Genomic DNA, 21744 nt, shown 5'->3' with positions numbered 1-21744 from the left:
ACCAAGGGCATTTAGAGGAATTTTAAGCCTCTGATATCTATGACAATATTAAACACAGCCTCATTCATTGGTTGATATGTATCCTTATACTAAAATCCTACTTACTCAGTTCCTATTATCAGATATAACAAGTGTGGGTATCAAAAAAGAATTATAAGGTATGCCAAAAGACAGGGACCAAATAACAGTCTGAAAGGAAAAAGGAAACATCAGGACCAGAATCACAATATGACATATTTGTTAGAATGATCAGATTGGGAATTTAAATAACTGATTAATATGTTGAGTACCCTAATAAAAACACTAGAGAGCATACCAAAAAAGATGGGTAATACAAGCACAGAGATGGAAACTAAGAAATAATCAGAAGGAAATATGAAAAATATAAACACTGTACAGAAATGAAGAATATCTTTGATGGGCTCATCAGTAGAATGGACATGCCTATGGAGAGAATCAATGATCTTGAAAATAATTCAGTAGTACTTGCCAAACTAAAATGCAAAGAAAAAGAATAATTTTAAAAACAAGAATATCCAAGAACTATAGGGTATTTTCTCATGGTGTGACATGTGAATAATTTTAATATCAGAAGAAGAACGAATGGAGAAGAAATTTTTGAAGTTACAACAGTTGAGAAATTTTGAAATTAATGACAGACACCTACTTTCCCATCCCAGAAAGTACTCTACAGCTTGGCATATCATATTCAAACTTGAGGAAACCCAAAACAGAGAAAATGTTGCATGGAGTCAGGGGGTTCAAGGAAAAAAAAAAAAACTGTGACTTAGAATTCTATATCCAACACAATTATTATTCAAAAGTGAAGAAATAAAGCCATTTTCTGACTAAAAAACACCCCAGATTATATTGCCACTAGACCTTCCCTATAAGGATTGTTAAAAGAATTTCTTGAGGGATCCCTGGGTGGCTCAGCGGTTTAGCGGTTTAGCACCTGCCTTTGGCCCAGGGCGTGATCCTGGGATCCCGGGATCGAGTCCTGCGTTAGGCTCCCTGCATGGAGCCTGCTTCTCCCTCTGCCTCTTTCTCTCTCTCATTAATAAATAAAATCTTAAAAAAAAAAAAAAAGTTCTTGACGTAGATGGAAAATGAGTAGGTTAGAAACTCTGATCTATGTAAAGAAGAATGTCAGAGAAAGCATAGATAGTTATAAAATCTTGTATTTTTCTTATTCTTAATTGATTTAAAAGATAACTTTAAAACTAGTTACAGTGTACTGGTAATTATATGGCTAAGTATATGAAATTACAGAAATGTCTTAAGAGATGGAAGAAATTGGAATACACTATTATAAGAGACTACACAACAGCAACATAGCATTATTTGGAAGACTTAGATTAGTTTAAAATACATATTGGAAGTCTTAGCACAGTTATTAAAAAACTTTTAAAAGAAGTATAATGGATATACTAAGAGAGGAGATAAAATGGGATGATATAAAAGGCTCATTTAAAATCAGACAAGGAAAAAAAATAAAAATAAAAATTAAAATTAAAAATAAAACCAGACAATGCAAGGGGAAAAGGCAGAGGAGAGGGGTGTAAAAGAAATGAAAAAATCTGCAGTGAATGGAAAAGTTATAAATATGGTAGATATTAATTCAACTATATGAGTAATTACTTAAAATATTACTCATCTAAATAAGCCAATTAAAAAACAGATTTCCCGAGTGGATAAAAGGAAAGATCCAACTGTATGTTGTCTACAAGTATTTTATTTAAAATAAAAAGATTCAGGAGCACCTGGGTGGCTTGGTGGTTGAATGTTTGCCTTTGGTTCAGGTCATGATCCCAGGGTCTTGGGATAATGTCCCACATCAGGCTCCCTGTGGGGAGCCTGCTTCTCTCTCTGCCTATGTCTCTGCCTCTCCCTCTGTGTGTCTCATGAATAAGCAAATAAAATCTTTAAAACGAATAAATAAAATAAAAGATTTAGATAAGTTAAAGGAATGGAGAAGCATATACCAGTCAAACATTTATCAAAAGAAAGCTGGAGCAGCTATATTAATTTCAGGAAAAGTAAACTTCAAACAAAGGAAAATAATCATGGATAAAGAGACAGCATTATATAAGGACAAAGGAGTTAATTCTCAAAGAAGGCCTAACAACCTGAAATGTGAATGCACCTAACAAGAGAGTGCAAAAATATGTGAAATAACAACTCATAGAACTAAAAGGGGAAATAAGCAAATCCACTATTATAGTTGGAGGCTTCAACACTCTTCTTTCAATAACTGATAGGTCAGGTAGACAGAAAATCAGTACAAATACAGTTGACCTGAATATCTTTAACAATCCACTTAATCTGTTATTTTATTTATAGGATACTCCATCTAACAACAGCAGAATACACATTTTCCTTAAGCTCACTTGGAACAGTTACTAAGACGAACCACATTCTGGGTCATAAAATTCCCCTTAAGAAATTTAAAAGAATAGAAATCATGTAGAGTATGTGCTCAGACTATAGAACAATTAAATAGAATTCTATAACAGAAGATAACTGGAAAATGCCCAATTATTTGGAAATTAAATATGCTTCTAAAATAAAAATCTAAAAATCTAAATAACACATGGCTCAAAGATGCATCAAGAGAAATTTAAACATATCTTGAACTAAATGAAAATTCAACTTACCAAATTTGTGGGACGGAATGAAGGGTGTACTTAGATATTCTGCCCTCCAGGAGATGGAACGTCACTCACTTCTTACTCCTTAGGTGTGGGCCAAGCATAGTGCATTCCTTTAAAAAATTAAGTACAATATGGAAAGAGGAGGAAAAGAGTAATTATTCAGTCGAGAAATCTCACTAACACTATCTTAACCAGGCAGTCAAGGTTAACATCAATGGTGAGAAGTCATGTTGATGTCAAGAAAATGACCTATTATCTTATGGTCTTTCTCCCCCAAACATGTAACTTCAGTCTAATCATGAGAAACACATCACACAAATTCTAATTGAATGGAATTCTACAAAACGCCTAACCAATGATATTGAAACTGTCAAGGTAATAAAAAATGAGAAATGTCTGAGAAACTATCACAGCCAAGAAGAACCTAAAGAGGTAAGACGACTACATGCAATGTGGCACCTTGAAACAACAAAAAAAGAAAACAAAAAACAATGTGAGGTAAAAATGAAGGAAACCTGAAAGATTAAAGGACTTTTGTTTATAATAATAATAATGGATCACCGTTGGTTAATTAGTTGTAACAAACATGCTGCACTAATGTCATGTAACATAAAATAGGAGAAATGATGTGTGGTATATAGGAAATACGTAATTTTTGATAAATCATAAACTTCTAAAAGAAAAAGTTTATATTTTAAAAAGCAGTAGGGAATTGTTTCCATGTACAGGTAAGTCCTGAGTTTATCCTTTCAGGGTAATGAAGTTGTGTAATCCCCACTTCCACATAAACTCTCTACTCATTTTGAGTTTAATAGGAAATTGAACAGTTGAAGACCTATTTTAGGAGGCTTTGTGACTAAAGAGGATTATAAGCATCTCCTTCAGGGACCCGGAGTGTGTCCTGCTCTTAACTCAAGTCTGCTCAGCCAAAGCTCTTCTCTGCACTGTCCATCTGACCTTGTCTTCCTGTCACACAACGACTCAAGCATACATGGAATTATTAGCACAGTATATTCCTTGTATACAAGGGAAACTAATGCACATATTGATTTTTATCTATGAAAGGCAAGAAATGGGGTATATAAGAGAAAGAGAAGAAAACACTGCAAAGTTCTGGAAATGACAAGCTTTGTTTTCCTCTTCTTGAGTCACTTGCTGGTTGCCTGGCAGCCCGCACTGGTTGGGGTACTCTGCCCTTTTAATGGCTCACCAAAGGAGGCAGTTTGGTTGTGGGGAGACCCCCCTGAAGACCCTGAGAATGTAACTGTGCCCTACACCTGACCGGCTGCTTCCATATTATGTCTTTCACTCTCCTTCTTAGCACTTCCATCTTAGTTATCCCAAGTCTGCATCTTTGCCCTTAGAGAATTTTTCTCCCTCTCCTGCCTCAGCACAACTTTATGTTTCCTTTCCCTCAAGCCTGAAACCCCATTTCCTTCTTAAGATGTTGCAGTCATCAATTCAGGTAGTTATGTTCCGTCTTCCTATCATCATCCAACTTTCCTGATATCCTGAAGCATTGTTGTATGCCTCCTTTATTTCTTGGCAAATTTCTGGTAATAAGGTTTCTGGATTATTGTAGTACATACTCTTACTTAATATCAGTGTTACTGAGCAGCAAAAGTTGTAGCTGCAAGTCAAGTGTTAGTGCTGCCCGTGTCTGCCTCATTATAAGGAGAGCCCTCTACATGTCATTTTCACTTCAATCCTGTGTGTAAAAACACTAGCATTAGTATCACATTGAAGGTTTTGGGTATAATTCTAAGAGCTGGTATTTATTCTTTTATGTCTTGAGAAGCTCCTGATTTTACTTATTTAATTACAGGTAGATTTTTCTTTGAACCAGAACAAGCTGAAGTAATGATTTCTCTTTGGAGTAGAAGTTATGGTTGTTGATGTGCTAATTATCTCATTTCTTCTTCCTCAAGGAGGGAAGGAAGACTGTGCATGTGTGAATTTGTGTGTATGCATGCGTGCACATTTATTGTTGTTTAATTTATAATGACTGCTTGCAGTCTGGGATTTTGATTCTTTCCTGCTGGATTTTTGTTTTTGTCTCCGTTTTGAATTTTTCAAAAGTGCTTTTGCCCCACTTAAATATTAGCTGTGTGTTCTTGTTATCTCCTGATTTTCCAGATATTGATTTGTTTTTTGCTAAGGCACAAAGTCATTATCATTTATGCTCTAGTTTTTTTCTTTAGGCTTTTCTAAGTAAAAAAAAAAAAAAAAAGAATTATAAGCAGTATAAATGTGTTGTTACTTTTCAGATTTCACTGCCCATTCTGGCAAAGGACAGTTGTGTGAAATTTTATGGCCAAATTTAAAAAGAAAAAAGATGTTCAAGAGCAACATAAGGATGGAAATATTCTGTAGTCTGCATCTTCTACTGTGGTAGCCATTATGCATCCATAGCTACTGAGCCTGTAAGATGTGGCTAGTGCAACTGGGGAATTGAAGTTTTAACTTTATTTTTTTTGTCTATTTAGTTTGTTTTTTTTTGCTTCATTTAGTTTTGCTTCATGTAGTTTTAATTAATTTAAACTTGAGTGGATATAGTCGCATGTGGCTACCAGACTGGACATCACAGCTCTGAGGCTGGCAAGTACTCTTGTATGACTTTACTGCATGCTTTATTACATTTTAGTATGTAATTTAGTTCCTTCACCCAGAAAACAAACTGAAAACATAAAAAAAAAAAAAAAAAAAACCTGTGTGAATTAATGGTTGTTGTTAATGTATGGTTGACTGCATTCCAAAGACAGGCTACATCAATGCAGATACAATAACTTTCTTGAAAATAATTTAACTGCAGTGTCGTCTGTCATAAATGATAATGCTATTTACTAGTTGTATTAGTTTACTATTGTTGCTGTAACAAATACAAAAAACTTAGTGGCGTGAAACAACACAGATTTGTTATTCTATAGTTTTGGAAGTCAGAAGTCTAAAATCAGTTTCTCTTGGCTAAAATGAAGATGTTGGCAGGCCTGTACTCCATCTGGGAACTTTAGGGGAAAATCCATTTCCTTGTCTTTTCCAGCTACTAGAAACCATCACATTTATTGACTAGTGGCCCTTTCCTCCATCTTCAAAACCAGAAGTGTAGCATCTTTGCTCCTCTCTAACCTCTGCTTCCATCCTTAAACTTTCTCTCTGACTCTGTTCCTCCTGCCTCCCTCTCATAAGGATGCTTGTGGTTAGATTGAGCCCAGAATAATCTCCCCTGTCAAGACCCTCAATCACATCTTCAGTGTCCTTTTGCTATTTAAGGTACCATATTCACAGATACTGAGTATCAGGATATCTTTGGGGCACCATTATTCTGTCTTCCACACTAGTGTAGTAAACAGTTTGCCTAGGAGTTGACTGATAATGGATTTTGAGGTTGGATTTTTGAAAGTGATCGTTTCTAGGGTTGCTCGTGACTAAAATTTATGCTATGGTGCGTATGACCCAAACAGATATCCTGATCTGTTATCTCACCACATCTAGCAATACCCTCTAGGTCTCTGCACTGACATTTAGGACTTCCCTCAGAGTATGGAAAGCCAGGTCCTACGAGTAATATCTGGGCACACATCTCACTGATGAGAAAACTCCGTATCTCTACTAATGAGAATCATATTTTCAGAAATAAACTATAAATGTTCTGGTGTTTTACGACTGAAAGAGTAGGCTGACAGATACTCCTTCCCATGATTTGCACCTCAAGTTTGCTGAAAGACTTCTGAGAGGATTCTGCTGTGTTTGTCAGCATCTGACTGGTATTTTAACTTTCATGTGGAATGTGAACTAGTATTTTTAATGTCAGTGGAGAAGGGAGAAGCAGAAGGAGAAAAGGATGGATGGCCCCACTGGATTTTATTAAGCTCTATATGTCCAATGCTATTCAGAGATTTTTGAGGTGGGTAGGTGGAATAAGTTACATTGGGCAGCTCAGGTGGCTCAGCAGTTTAGCACCTGCCTTCCGCCCAGGGTGTGATCTTGGAGTCCCAGGATTGAGTCCCGTATCGGGCTCCCTGCATGGAGCCTGCTTCTCCCTCCGCCTGTGTCTCTGCCTCTCTCTCTCTGTCTCTCATGAATAAATAAATAAAATCTTAAAAAAAAAAGAAATAAGTTACATTGGATTGTAACATGCTAAAAACTGTGAGAGAAGCAGCTTCCCACAGGTAAATGTGTAAATATAGTTCAGATATATGTAGGATAGGGATGGTTGTAGACAGCATGTCCTCATTTTTCATTTCTGAGCTTAAACATCTCTTCCTTCACTGATCATTCCCCGGGACTGAGTTTGATGCCAAGTGTATTTACCTTATGTTAGTGGTATTTTGCTGCACATTATAACTGTTGGTTTACCTATGCTTCTTAAATAAACCCGTATCCCCACCTAAATCAGTTTCTTTTCCTTTCCCCTGCATATTAGTAAGTGTCACTTTTACTGCCTGGTCACTTAAGTCAGAAACCTAGGTCTGAGGCTATTCTCTCCCTCTCATCAGTACTTCCTGTACATCATTAAATACAAGTAATACAAAAAAAAAAAAAATACAAGTAATACTATCTTCAATATGTCTCTAAAACACATCTACTTCTCCCCATTCCCACTGTCCTTTCCCGAGTAAAGTTAACCGTTCCTGAATTTATTACAAGAGTCTCTGACTAGTCTCCTATTGCCTCCTTCGTGAGATCTTCCAACAGTGCAAATTCATCATAATCTTAGCTCCACCCTCCAAAAAGGTTCTCAAATCATTCTCCTTTCCTTTTACAGCAAAGAAGAATTATTTAAAGGTTTATAAGGCCTTGTTTTCACAAATTTCTCCATCTAGACTCTTACTTTTTTCCCATTGTGATAGCCAAAAATATAATGCAATACTCAAGAGTTCAGGGTTCTGGAATTAGAATTGTGTGTAATCTCAGTACAAGTCTGTGTGACTTGACAAGTTGCTTCCTTTCTGTGATTCAGGTATATCATCTGTTAAATTAAGATGATAATAATACCTTCTCAATTGACTCATGAGAATGCATAAAAAGGGCCTCATTACTGCATCTCATGTACTTCTAAATGCTCAATTATGTGTTATAATTATTAATATTATTATTCATAATTACAGGTGTTTTAGTTTGCGTTCCTCCAGAATTTGAGCTTGAAATGTAAATACTTTATTTGAGAGATAATCCCACCCAGTAACCAAGTGGAGAACAGAGAACTCAAATAGGGAAGAGAAGGAAGCCACTAAAAAGTGTGTTAATAAGCAGGTCACCATTATAGGGCTCCGAGACTCAATGTCAGTGTGAACACTGTAAGATTATGTTGAATACACTTCATGGTTACTACACCCAAGGAATAAGGAATTCAGGTCTTAGTCTCCAACTTGCATCTAGTATTTTTTTCAGGGCCACGTTCAGGGACATCAACAACTCAGCTCCTCACACAGGTCAAACATACTCCTCTAGTCTGAGAAAGCAATCAGGCATAGAGTTATAGAGACTTGAAATGGGAAACTAGAATGACATGTAAATGATCTAGCAGTCAGGGCTTATGGAGCAGGCAGCTCTGCTACAACAGGTAAGATTGTACCTGAGGCTGAACTGAGGCTCAGTGAGGTGAAATGACTAGTCAGTCAGTCCAAGATCATTGCTAGAATGTGTTTGAGTCAGGATTTGGACCCAGGAACCTGAGAATCCAAAGTGCTTGACATTTGCTCCAGATGATGGTGATGATCAGGTGAGAAGTAGGGACTACATGACTAAATGTGAGGGGACCAGTGAAAGAAGTTGGAGAGGACTAAACACAGCGAGCCAGTCTGGTCAAATAACTCAGCTGTCTCCCACTGTTAGAAGCAGATTCATGAAAATATCTTCCTCTATCAATTTACCATTTAGTGAATATTTACTGGTAGGAAGCATTACATTAGAGTATGGTGTATCTTGGTATAAATTATATATCATAAAATACACTTTATATTAGATTCATGATTTGAATCAGGAAGTATGACTTTAGAATGTTCTCTTAGACTAAATTGCTTTTCATACTTCAAGTATTTAAGATTTCATAATAAGAGTCAGCCCTGATTCTGAATTTTGATTGTACCTCTAATTAAATACATAGCCTTTGGGAAAATTATTTGGTCTATCAATTCCTTAATTTAATTTTACATAAATGAATCTCATATAAGTACCTACCTCATATGGTAGATGTAATAACTAATGTGAGGATTCATTGAAAGTGATTAGTACAAAGAACATGAAAAATAGACTTAAGAAAATCATACAAAATGTATCTGCAAAGGGCAGATCTAAAAGGGCGAAAATATGGCAGATAGGAAGAACAAGACACTGCAGAGCAAACAGCCAACATTCCCAAAATTCTGAAGAAAAAAAACTACCGTAAACTCTAGCACAGTCAAGGAAAGATAACCTGAAATAAAGGGAGATTTGAATTTGTAGTTTAAAACAATCAGCATTTTTCATGTTCCAAAAATAATGAACAGATCAAGGCATAAATATATTCTGTGAAAATGTTTACAATTGAAGGATAAAGAGAAATTCTAAAAGCATCATTATAGAGAAACAAGGGGAAATATATCAGGTTTGCCTTTGAATTCTGGTTATATCATTAAAGACAAGTGGGACTGTAATAGTTTAAATAACTTGTCTGCAAATTACAAGAGCCTTCATTTAACTAGTTATAAACAAAAAGAAAATATGTAAAATGATAGGAAGTCCATAGATAAATTGGCTTACTTCATTGATTCACTAATCTTATTGAAGACCCACATAATTTCGAATATTCTTCTCTGCCATTCTCATTGTTGGCTTAATTATTGGTTTGAATACAAAATGGCTGCATGTTGATGAGTATACAGACATGATGATATTCAGAGGAATATAAAAGACTTTCTATTATTGGCATTCTATCTTAGTAGCGAAAAAAAAAAATCTTTCCCAGGAGTTGTCAGTAAATTCCATTTGTGAATTATTACTTATAGTTGCTTCACAGGCTGAATTCTGAACCAATGCCTGGCAATGAAAATAAGATAAGTGTAGAACAATGTGGAGCTCAGGATAGGATCAGCATCCCCTGAGTCATTTATGGGGGACAGAAGGAAGATTGAGACAATTGATTGATATCAGGGTTGAGAAGATAAGAGAGTAGTGGATCTTAGAAAGGCAGCTGATAGTGTGCACTGCAAAGACAGTGGATTAAGGGGAGCAAATTATAAATAAATTAGAAGGAAAAATGCTGTGACCACAAAACTACACCTATGCAACTTTCCATTCATATGTAACAATAATTTTTAGAAAGTTCTCAAAAATGCAAAGATTCAGATCTAATAACCAAAGGCAATTCCTAGAAACTATGTGAATTCATAACTTAGCCAACTGAATTACTGATATATATAAGTACTGATGATGAATTTTTTAAAGATTTATTTGAGAGAGAGAGAGAGAATACAAGTGGGGAGAAAGGCAGAAGGAGAGAAAGAATCCTCAAGCAGACTCCTGTTGAGCATGGAGCCCAATGCACAGCTCCATCCCAGGACCCTGAGTTCATGACCTGAGTTGAAATCAAGAGCCAGATGCCCAACTGACTGAGCCACCCAGTCACTCTCCTCTTTTCTTTCTTTTAAGATTTATTGAACCTTGAATTCAGTAGAAAATATAATATAATGAAATGTAAATTGCTATTTTGATCCCTGTAAAAACAGTTTAATATTAAAATTATTAAAGAAAAATGGCAAAGATATTTTAATCTAATTATAATAAACTAAACAAAAAATAGAAATCCCTCAATGCATTACAGTTGACAGAAGAATATGTAGTATACAAATACTAATTATTTTATCTTTTATTGAGATGAAACTATCTAACAATGGGGTTTCCTGGGTAAGAAAGTATCCTTGTTGAAAGGGAACATGTCCATAGCTCAATGATTGTTACCATTCTTTTCTTTTGATCTATCCCCAGTGGCTGTGCCAGCCCCTTGCTAAGTTACTGGGAAAAAATTAGAAGAAGATAAGTACAATATAAATAAACTACATAACTTACAAATTTTTTGAGGACAGTAATAAAGCAAAAATTGACAAGCTAAAAAAGAAAACATACGCATTAAAAGGAAAAAAATAAAAATTCAAGCACATAAAGAAATTCCATTAAATATTATATTAGAAGAACATATCAAGCTGCCATTTCTGGAGTGTAGATATTCTATCAATGTAATCACTTAGCAAGTACTAAAAAGGATTATGAGGAAGCATATAATCTAATCATGGTTCTAAGAAGACAGAAAGAGAAAGGACAAATAAGGGAAAGGAAGGGCAGATTCTTGATAATCATGTCATAGAAGAAAGATACTAATGATGGAGAATATATTTTTCAAACTAAGGATGAAAAATAATACAAGTAACAAAACACAAGTATGCATTAAATTTAGTTCCTCCAATAAAGGAAGCTCCAAAATTCTATTAAGAATTTGAGCTAGGGCAGCCCGGGTGGCTCATCGGTTTAGTGCTGCCTTCAGCCCAGGGCCTGATCCTGGAGACCTGGGATCAAGTCCCACATTGGGCTCCCTGCATGGAGCCTGCTTCTCCCTCTGCCTGTGTCTCTGCCTTTCTCTCTCTATGTGTCTCTCATGAATAAATAAATAAAATCTTTAAAAAAATAATCTGAGCTAGTTTAATAATATAAACTCCAAAAGTAAGAAAATGTGATCAAAGACGTGTTAGAAGAGAATTAAATGAAAAATTATTTCTAGAGGATTTGATAAAATGGTATATTGAATATATATATATATTTAAATATTTTATTTATTTATTTATGAGAGACAGGCAGAGAGCAGGGAGCCTGATATGGGACTCGATCACAGGCCTCCAGGGTCACACCCGGAGCCAAAGGCAGATGCTTAACCACTGAACCACCCAGGTGTCCCTGAAAATACATTTAGATACAAGAAAATGACATAGCAAAAATATGTAATTAGATAAATATAAGTAATTTATAACTGGATTAGACAAAATACAGAAATTTCATTTACAAACCTATTAAAGGTAGGGAACCTGGATGGCTCAGTAGTTGAGCATCTGCCTTTGGCTCAGGTCATGATCCTGGGGTCCTACATCAGGCTCCCCACAGGAAGCCTGCTTCTCCCTCTGCCTATGTCTCTGCCTCTCTGTGTCTCTCATGAATAAATAAATAAAATCTTAAAAAAAACAACAAAAAAAAAACCATTAAAGGGGTGCCTGGGTGGCTCAGTCAGTTAGGTGTCCAACTTCATCTCAGATCATGATCTCAGAGTCCTGGGATCAAGCTGCATGTTGGGCTCCATGCTCAGTGGGGAGTCTGCTTGAGGATTCTCTCTCCCTCTCCCTTTGCCCCTATCCCCACTCTTGTGCTTGCTCTCTCTTTTTCTCAAATAAATAAATAAATTCTTAAAAAATATATTTATGGCCACATTATGCTTATTACAAAGTGAGAGAAAGATACTACATGAAAATAAAAATTACAGACCAATATCACTTATGAGTATCAATGCAAAAACCATCAACGGAATACAAGCAAGACAAATCCAATAGCACATTAACAAAATTACACATTATGATCCAGTGGGATTTATTCCTAGAATGCAAGGATGGTACAACATATGAAAATCAATGTAATGCACCACATTAACAGAATTAAGGAAAAACCATAGGATTATCTCTATTGATGCAAAAAAAAAAAGCATTTGACAAAATATAATGCCCTTTTATGATAAAAACACTCAAGAGCTAGGAATACAAGGAACTACTTAAGTGTAATACGAGGTATATATGAAAAACCTACAACTAACATCATATTCATTGATGAAAGACAGAATGTTTTTCTGTCAAGATCAGGAACTGGACAAGGATGCCTACTTTTATCAATTATATTCAATAATGTATTGAGAGCAATTAGCCAAGAAAAATAAATAAAAAGCATCCAAGGAGAAGGAAGGGGTAAAAGTATTTCTCTTAGCAGATGACATGATCTTGTATGTACAAAACCCTTAAGAGTACACATACGCCCCCCCTACACATGCACAAACTGTTAGAACTATAAATAAATTCAGCCAACTTACTGGATACAAAGTGGACATACATCATTCAGTTTCATTTCTATACACTAACAATAAAAAATACAAAAAGGAAATTAAGAAAACAGTTCATTTACAGTAGTCTCAAAAGAAAAAAATACTTAAGGGTAAACTTAATCAGGGAGATGAAAGAATTGTATGCTGAAAACTACAGAGCTGGGGTGCCTGGGTGGCTCAGTCCATTAAGCATCAGATTCTTGGTGTCTGCTCAGGTCATGATCTCAGGGTCGTGAGACTGAGCCCATGATGGGCTCCATGCTCAGCATGGAGTCTGCTTGGGATTCTTCTCCCTCCTTTGGTGCCCCTCCCCCCACTTGCTTGCAAAGTCTCTCAAATAAAATAAAATCTTAAGAAAAACCTACACACCTACATTGCCAAAAAAAATTAAAGAACAAACAAACAGATGAAAAGACATCTTATATTCATGGATTGGAAGTTTTAGTGTTAAGATGTCAGTATTATCCTGTATAATCTGTAGATTTAATGTAATCCTTATCAAAATCACAGTGAATTTTTTCTGTAGAAAGAGAAAACTTCATCTTAAAATTCATACGGAATAACAAGAGACCACAAATAGCCAAAATAATCTTGAAAAAGAAGAACAAAGTTGGTAGTTTCACACTTCCACACTTCAAAACTTACTGAGAAGCTGTAGTCTTGAAAGTGGTGTGGTACTGGCATGAAGACAGACATAAAGATCAACAGAATAGAATAGGAGCCCAGAAATAAACTCTCACATATGAAATAAAATGATTTTTTTTAACAAGGATACCAAGACCGTTCAATGGGGAAAGGATAGTCTTTCCAACAGATATTGTTTTGTTTTTAAAGATTTTGTTTATTCCTCTTTAGAGAGAGAGAACAAGGGGAAGGGCAGAGAGGAGAGGGAGAAGTACAAGCAGACTCTGGCAAAGAGCCTCACACGGGGCTCAGTCTTAACAACCCTGAGATCATGACCTGAGCTGAAATCAAGATTCTGACACTTAGCTGACTGAGCCACCCAGGTGCCCCTCCAACTACATGGCCTTAAAAATAAGTTATAACCAGTTGTGAAAGCAAATTATTATTGAAGAAATATTTTGAGCTAAATGGTTGTTCTTTTGAAAGATGCACATACACCCTCATACAAGTCACAAAACTAAAAATGAGAAAATTGTGAGCATGCCAAGAGTCATATGGGAAAAGGAGATGAATACTCCATTAGAAGAAAAAAGCTAGAGTACAAAAGTTACAGAGCATCATAGAAGCCCAAATTTCAGTAGTTCTCAAAAAAATTCTTAAGATTCTTATTTCCCCCCAAACTTGGCAGTTATGTTGATGACATGTGTATGGTGTGTGTGTGTGTGTGTGTGTGTGTGTGAGAGAGAGAGAGAGAGAGACTTGACAAGAGTCCTGGAATTGATAAAAATGCAGGAAAAAATAATGACACGTGCTATTTTTCGAAGTGTAAGCCCTTATAAAACCTGTTTGGAATTCAATTTAGCAATATGATAACAAATCCTAACATATTTAGTGAAAACAATTTCAAAGGCATTATGCTTAGGAAATCTTCAATGATGTATACAAAGTTTAGTGTGTAAGGATTTTCACCATAGCACTGATTCGCTCATTCAAATATTTATTGAGTGTGATCATGTAAAAATCACTGTTCTGGATTCCATTTTAATCCCATGTTTTATAGAGTTTACTTTTTAAAGAAGACACAGTGAAAAATGCAATGAATAAAAATGATAACTACATAAAGTGATAAGGGCTGTGAAAATCCTAAAATGAGGACCGTATGTTAGGTTTTTTTTTTTTGTTTTTTTTTGTTTTTTTTTAATATGTTAGATAGTTAAGGGCTCCCTAGGGTAGTGAAATTCCACCTGAGTTCTGACTGTTAAAAGGAGTCCCCAGGGCTTTGGGAACAGAATACTTTCCAAGCAGAGGAAACAGCAAAGACAAGTAGAGAAAGAAATTGGAATGTTTGAGCAACAGAAAAAAGGAGTGTGTAAGCAAGCCCAGCTAGAACAGAATGAGAGGAAGAGAGATAGAATCCAAAAAGACAGGCAAGGAGATGTCTAAACCCTACACTAAGAGTTTGGATGTTGTTCTAGGCCCAAATTAGTTTTCTAATCAGAAATACTTACTATTCCTTTTCTGGAAAGATCTAAAGCCTACATAGCAAAAGGGCACATCTGTTTAATCTATATGGGTGGGCACATAGATGACTGTTATATTTTTTCCTATGCTATTGGTATTGGGATATTTGAGGTATTTTATAATTTTAAACCACATATAAGTAAATCTAAAATTACTATTTAAAAAGATCTATTATTTTTATAAAAAGTATAATGTAACCTGAAGCTACACAAGCACATATTGTATGTGGGCCATCTCAATTAGTCTTACAATTTATTTTTATATCTCTACAGTGTGAATTGTTTGCCTAGAGAGTTTATAGTATTTGTTGACCATGTTTCAGTGTTTTTAACATAGAAAGTTTATTCTTCAGTCAGGGCATCATCTTTTAATTAATATAAATATTTTAAAGCATAGCCATGACTTTTCTGTCCAGTAATCCTGCTGGAAGTGCCAATGGTCCAAGGTCTGACGATTCAGAAGTAGTGCCTGGCTGAGCAATAGGGGTTTGCTTGGGGGCATGAAGACTGCTGGATCTGACCCTGGCAGGTGGCTTGCAGTGGGAGTGAGAATGAGTGGAAGTGTTTGGCAAGGCATTATGGGGGTGGGGGGCATCTTTGTACCCCTGCAGAGCCAGCAGGAGTGAGGAAGCATGATTATGCTAATAAGTGAAAGCCTGATTCCTTTTTTTTTTTTAATAAATTAATTTTTTATTGGTGTTCAATTTACCAACATTCACAATAACTCCCAGTGCTCATCCCGTCAAGTGCCCCCCTCAGTGCCCGTCACCCATTCACCCCCACCCCCCGCCCTCCTCCCCTTCCACCACCCCTAGTTCGTTTCCCCGAGTTAGGAGTCTTTTTCTTCTCCCTTCCCTTATATTCCCTTTCACTGTTATTTATATTCCCCAAATGAATGAGAACATACACTGTAGACCTGTGCTTTTCAAACAACATCCGCAGGCCGTAGGTGGCAACAGCATCCCTGGTCCTGGGGGAGGCAAAAGCAGATTTTAAGTCCTGTGCCTTACCCTGCAAGGTTTAAAACCTACAGAAAAGATAAGATCTACATGGGAGTACCAATTTGAAAACATATTTTAAAAGTTCTAATGGAGAAGGGAATATCTTTGATGATAAATAACCAATTAGTTATTCCATCTGGTGGCATCACTGATTTTGCATATAATCAAATCTTATAAATGTATCAGATCCAAGCTAACTTGAATATATGTGCATTTTTTCCTATTTGCATCAAATACCTTTCCATATACATGATTTCAGATAATAATAGGAGTGAATTTTGCACGTGCTATGTATCTGTTCAGCGGTTTATCACTCTGTTTCATTTTTTTTCTCTATTTCATTTTCAAGTCATATTTAATGAGCAACTAAAAGGAGGTCAGCAACTTTTGTTTGCATTCTCAGCCTTCATTTATTTCCTCAATAGAGTGGAATAAGAGGACAGTTATCTGGGCACTGACAGGAGGGACAATGAGGTTCAGGGTTGCAGAAAAAAATAGACTGAGGCAAAGACTGTAAAAAAAGCAGAGTTGCCATTTGCAGTTACCACTGGTTTCCTAAGTGTTCGGTAGCTCATGGACCCTGCGTGGGGACTGAACATTGGAAGGATGTTATGGAGGGTACTTCTATGTGTTAACCTGTGTGTCTCTTTTCCAACAAGCCCAAAAATTTTCCCAAAATCTCCCATCCCCTGTGACACCTGTACCATCAATTGTCAATTCTGCAGAATAAGTGAAGTAGTTGAAATTGTATAGAAATCCTCTTATCTCTGGTTACAAAATTTAGCTGAAGTAGGAATTGTTGGTGCTCTAAGAAAATTTAGCTTCTGCAGGTTTAAATAAAACCTTTTACTAGTGTATGCAATAGCTTCACATCTAAGGTGAGCCTTTATTCCTGCAGATGAAATGCTAGTGAAATAAAAGGCATGTATGGTACTGATGCTTTCACATAGATACCAGTACTGGTTGTTCACAGTTTTATTTATAAATGCAAGATTTTAAATAAATAAATAAATAAATAAATAAATAAATAAATAAATGCATGCAAGATTTCTGGGCAGCCCAGTTTCCTCAGTGGTTTAGCGCCTGCCTTTGGCCCAGGGCGCGATCCTGGAGTCCCGGGATCGAGTCCCGCGTCGGGCTCCCGGCATGGAGCCTGCTTCTCCCTCTGCCTGTGTCTCTGCCTCTCTCTCTCGTGTTCTGTGTCTCTCATGAATAAATAAATAAAATCTTTAAAAACTAAAACTAAAAATAAATGCAAAAAAAAATAAATGCAAGATTTCCCACAAAATTCCCCAGATCACTGCAGTCTACCGTTTGTATTTACTTTCTGGGCCTATTATTTGGGGAGGTCCACAAATGATTAACTACAGCTTATTTGGTTTAAGCCATGGCATTGGATAGATGGCATTTCTCACTTTGTCTTCTCAGCAGCTGTGTGGATTATGGAGATGAGCTGTGGTTCTAGCCGAAAATGCATCATTTATATGTGTCAGTCGGATGGCATCACATGCCCGCTCTGGACTTTTTCTCAGAGGCTGTGAGATTTATGACCATCATAAAGCTTTTTTTCCCCCATAGATCATGTTGGTAGAATACCTGTACCTTTTCTGGACTGCACCCTTCTAGAAACTAGCCAGGGTCAGAAAGAAGAAGATGATGTTTTGGTCATTTCCACCCCCAGAGGGAGAGTAAATGACCCTGCTCCCTAAAACTTCCCTCTCCTGCCACACTACTAATTAGAGTAAATAAAGAAATCTAGCGAATTATTTTTTCCTTTTTTAAAATTTTTTAAAATTAAAAAAAATTTTTTTAAAGATTTTATTTATTTATTCACGAGAGACACACACAGAGAGAGAGAGGCAGAGACACAGGCAGAGGGAGAAGCAGGCTCCATGCAGGGAGCCCGATGTGGGACTCGATCTCAGGTCTCCAGGATCGCGCCCTGGGCTGAAGGCAGCGCTAAACCACTGAGCCCCCCGGGCTGCCCTGATAATTTTTTTAGAGCAAAAGTTATAACTTGCTTAGCTTGGCGGAGATGCTACAGTAAAATCTATGCACACAAGGCAGTTTTCACTAATGTTCTCCACAGTTCTCAGCATTATGTCCCATCCAAATTATTGCCTGTCATTGGTATGTAATCAGAATATAATTTTCATAATCGGACCACACTCCTGAAGCAGTCATATGGTTGCAGACAATGTGAACTTTAACCATGTAAAGCTCCCATTCATGAACTACTTAGAAAAAGGAGGACAGGGACGCCTGGGTGGCTCAGCAGTTGAGCATTTGCCTTCGGCTTAGGGGTGATCCTGGAGTCCCAGGATCGAGTCCCACGTTGGGCTCCCTGCATGGAGCCTGCTTCTCCCTCTGCCTGTGTCTCTGCCTCTCTCTCTCTCTCTCTCTCTGTGTTTGTCTCCCATGAATAAATAAATAAAATCTTAAAAAAAAGAAATTAGTAAAAATGTTTTTTTTTTCTTTCTACACTCACTTCAACTTCATAAGTATGCATTAAAGGATTACTGTGTGATATGGAAATATGACTGTAAAAGGCTTAGGCTGAATGTGTTCCAACTCCAGGAAATTCACAAGTTAATAACAACAAACAAAAGTCTTTTTTTTTTTTTTTTTAACAAAAGTCTTGATATGAGATGCTTTGTTGGTGATTTATATCTTTTGCTTAAACCTTCAATTTATCAAAGATTTATAATGTTTAGTCTTGTTCTCTCTTGAGAGCACCAAGATTTGTTTGGGTGTTGCTGAATTATATTCAAGAAAAGATTATATAATCATCTAAGTTCTGTGGTAAAGAGATCACAGGTAATCCTTGTGAAAAGGAGCCTGAATTGATGGATTCAAGGAATATTCAAGATGGGAAGATCATAGAAATGTTGGAATGTGTCTTAGCCATTCAGATGGAGAACCTGAGATACAGAGAAAAATGAGGTCAGAGTTCTCCCTTACTGTGTTGCTGATTATACTGATTTAGTAATGTGGATCTGGGTATTTTAAAAATGAGTTATTTTTTAGCAAGTTAAGCAACTTTTACTGAGTGTGTGTCTATATGCAGTAAAGTTAACAGTCCTTTTTGTGAACATTTATATTTTTTGGTGCTGCTCATCCTTTGTTATTTCAAAAGTTCTTTATGTATATAGCTAATGGAATTTTTCAAATATTTTATTTTTAATTAAACTCTTTATGATATCTTTGTTAGGAACTTGAGAAGCCTTCTGTACATTTCTTGTGTGTCCTAAATTTAAAAAGAGGGCCCCAACTTGAGTTCTTCACTTTATAGCATAATGGGAATGATCTATTCTCAGGAAAATTAGCCTTCCACTTAAATGTCTGTCTGCCTTTGACAGGAAAGGAAGCGAGAGATATGTGAGAATAGATATGCACTTGCACAATTGTGATACTCTCCCATCAGAAAGTGCCAGAATATCTGCAAAGAAAACTCTTTTGTCGAAATCAATTTTATATGAAGCTTGATTTAATGAGCAGTTTTTACGGGGCATAGAAATCTCTGGCACTTTCTTTTTTTCTTGCCGACCAGTTTTATTAATCACAGAGCAGCTACCTGTCCATTAGGATTGATTTCCAGGACTTCGGCAGAACTTAACTCCAAAAATTCTTTCAGCAACAGAGAATCAATTTCTTCAAGAATGTAGTGTATTGATGTTAAAACCCTGTAGGGTGAAATAGGCATTCTAATTAAGAGGGGTTGGTGATAGGATATGTATTGTATCTTCTAATATTAACTGGAACAAAATGTCACCCTCCTACCATTCTAACACAAACATCACACTAAGTCCTTATTACCTGCTTAGTAGTAGAAGGGGATTAGCAATGAGGTGACCTTAATCACAAAGATTGGACAGATCTACAAAAGCCTCCTCAATTCAGAGTGTCAGTCCGAAAGACACAATTATAATCTCCCCAGTCCACATGGTTGATTTTCAATTTTGTCAAGGAAGGCTGCCTCGTAATTCCAGTGGTTCTTGTGGTGCTGTTACTTCTTAGATCGTCAACTTTCACTTTCTGGGTTCTAACTTTCATTAATAGGTCTTTCGTTTTTCTGACTCTCCCTGGAATCAGAAAGGGCATTCATGGTCAAAGAAGAGTTTAAACAGGAGATTCTGTTTCCTGGAAGATTCAGAAATGTATTACCTCACTCATTGCTGGACAAGCCCAAAGCAAATATTTTATAATAGATCCTTCGAGAAGCTATAATTTGTGAATGTTTATATTTCAAAGTTGAAATAAAAGAAAGTTAGAGATCCTTGAAGAGATTATGTTGGAAATTTTAAATATATCTGTCTCCATTTTCACAAGTGCAGAGATTTTTCTGCTTTTCTTTAGTTAACAAGCACTTTAATACATAGATAAGAGAAGAAATTTGGGAATACAGAGATGGAGGTTACTTAATTATGACAGTAACAATTTGAACTTCTATAATATTTATAAAAATAATCAATATAGGGACGCCTGGGTGGCTCAGTGGTTGAGCATCTGCCTTTGGTTCAGGGTGTGATCCCCGGGTCCTGGGATCGAGTTCCGCCTCAGGCTCCCAACAGGGAGCCTGCTTTTCCCTCTGCCTCTTTCCCTTTCTCTGTGTCTCTCATGAATAAATAAATAAAACCTTTAAAAAAATCAATATAATTGTCATCACATAAATTATATTTACTATTCACATAATGTTTAGAAAGCAGCTTATGTATTGTCTTTTTCCTTTATAATTTCTAAGTAATTTGAATTAAGATGACTTTGGAATAAGTTATTTGTTTGAGTATCTTTTTGCTCAGTTACTATGTTACTTTTATTTACTTATTTACAAAGATTTTATTTATTTATTTTAGAGAGAGTGCGTGTGTTCACAGGGAAAAGGAAAGAGAAATCTCAAGCAGACCCCCCCTGTTGAGCATGGAGCCAGGTGTGTGGCTCAGTCTTAACACCCTGAGATTATGACCTGAACTGAAATTAAGAGTAGGAGGCTTAAAAAAAAAAAAAAAGAGTAGGAGGCTTAACTGGCTGTGCCACCCAGGCACCCCTATTTTTTTAATTGAACTATAGTTGGCACACAAGGTTACATAATGATTCAGAAAGTCTGTACGTTACACTATGCCTACAAGTGTAGCTATTCTGTCGCGATACAACACTATTACAATACCATGCATTGTATTCTCTATTCTGTACCTTTCATCCTCATAACTTAATTCATTCCCCAACTGAAAACCTTTATTACTGACTTCTCTTCACTCATTTTGCCCACTCCTGTGCCCTTCCTCTCTGGCAACCATCAGTTTGTTCTCTATATTTATAGGTCTATTTCTGCTTTTTGTTTGTTTGCTTACATATTTTTTGTTTTGCTTTTTAGATTCTATGTATAAGTGGAATCATATATTTGTCTTTCTCTGGTTTATTTCACTTAGCATAATACACTCTAGCTCCATCCACATTGTCACAAATGGCAAAATCTCATTCCTTTTGATGGTGGAGTAATATACTTGTGTGTGTGTGTATATGTGTGTGTGTCTTTATATTTATCCACATCTATATCTACACATACATATACCACAGCTTCTTTATTCATTCATCAATGAATATCAATGAACCCTTGGGTTGCTTCCACACCTTGGTTATTGTAAGTAATGCTTCATTAAAAACAGGAGAACATATACCTTTTGGAATTAGTGTTTTCACTTTATTTTGGTAAATACTCATAGTGGAATCAATGGATTGCATGGCATTTCTATTTTTAATTTTTTTGAGGAACCTCCATACTATTTTCCTCAGTGTCTATACCAATTTGTATTTTTACCAACAGTGCACAAGGGTTTCCT

General features: G+C 36.2%; 1 protein-coding gene and 1 pseudogene across 8 annotated transcripts in view; one reads left to right on the top strand and one right to left on the bottom strand.

Moving 5' to 3' along the window:
• Positions 1 to 21744, top strand: part of LOC144308799 (melanoma-associated antigen B18-like) — a 266646-nt gene that overhangs the window by 139920 nt on the left and 104982 nt on the right. The gene's annotated exons all lie outside the window — the stretch shown is intronic.
• The window catches only part of LOC144308800 (proteasome maturation protein pseudogene), a 77121-nt pseudogene that overhangs the window by 5073 nt on the left and 50304 nt on the right, over positions 1 to 21744 (bottom strand). Inside the window, exons 3-5 of one of the 2 annotated variants that reach the window (XR_013375131.1) lie at positions 19482 to 19590; positions 15814 to 15876; positions 2658 to 2764 (exon numbers count right to left, since the gene is read on the bottom strand). The product of XR_013375131.1 is annotated as a proteasome maturation protein pseudogene, transcript variant X1 (transcript). The remainder of the gene's footprint in view (positions 1 to 2657; positions 2765 to 15813; positions 15877 to 19481; positions 19591 to 21744) is intronic. The other variant, XR_013375132.1, reaches the window with a different exon arrangement.

Source organism: Canis aureus, chromosome X (assembly GCF_053574225.1).
Source record: "Canis aureus isolate CA01 chromosome X, VMU_Caureus_v.1.0, whole genome shotgun sequence".
Classification (NCBI taxonomy): domain Eukaryota; kingdom Metazoa; phylum Chordata; class Mammalia; order Carnivora; family Canidae; genus Canis; species Canis aureus.
This window is presented reverse-complemented; position numbering and strand designations above follow the sequence as displayed.